Source organism: Penaeus monodon, chromosome 19 (assembly GCF_015228065.2).
Source record: "Penaeus monodon isolate SGIC_2016 chromosome 19, NSTDA_Pmon_1, whole genome shotgun sequence".
Classification (NCBI taxonomy): domain Eukaryota; kingdom Metazoa; phylum Arthropoda; class Malacostraca; order Decapoda; family Penaeidae; genus Penaeus; species Penaeus monodon.
The window spans coordinates 3326879-3327541 of NC_051404.1; the positions used below are offsets into that span (position 1 = coordinate 3326879).

The 663-nt window shown below is 33.9% G+C and overlaps 1 protein-coding gene across 2 annotated transcripts in view; it reads left to right on the plus strand.

Moving 5' to 3' along the window:
* Nucleotides 1–663, plus strand: part of LOC119584972 (ecdysone receptor-like) — a gene marked incomplete at its 5' end in the record, with an annotated part of 11604 nt that overhangs the window by 4170 nt on the left and 6771 nt on the right.

A 663-nucleotide genomic window follows, 5' to 3' on the forward strand; every position in this document is an offset into this window, starting at 1 on the left:
TACAAACATACATATACTCAGATCTGTATGTTTGTTTCCTTGCATATTATCAGAACAGAATTCAATTTTGCCTTCATTTTGAAGGGATAAGCACTGGAAGCCCATGGTTACTTGCCATTCTAAGCTTCCAAAACACTGCCTGACTTACACGAATACACATCCCATTATAGCTAGTGTATGCTTTCAGTCCAGCAGTATAATGAGCTTTGTTACTGCAGTTCGTAGAATTATTAAACCTAATTGTTTTCTAGGAAATAAATGAGATGATATTTACAGGAAGGGAAAAAAAATCATGATTAATCTATACCTAGAAATTACTGATAAGTAAATGGCTTGCCAGTGAATCAAGGTGGAGCTGAGTATCATAAAGTTGCTTTTGCATGTTTTTAACTAATTTTGCATGTCTTGATACTTATTTATGTGTAAAGAAATTATAGGAGTTTCCAGTTATCATTTTGTCTGGAAAGCAATTAGGGATTAATCTCAGTGCAAGAAAATTATCCTATTAACTGCTCAATGATGCACATGTTTCTGTGTTGCAAAATTGCTGTGGGTTGCATCAGAACATATCATCATGATATTGCTGGTACTGACTGTAAAAGTGTGTGCACGTGAGCATTTGTAATTGTTGTATACCAGACAGGTAATAGATGTTTTATAATT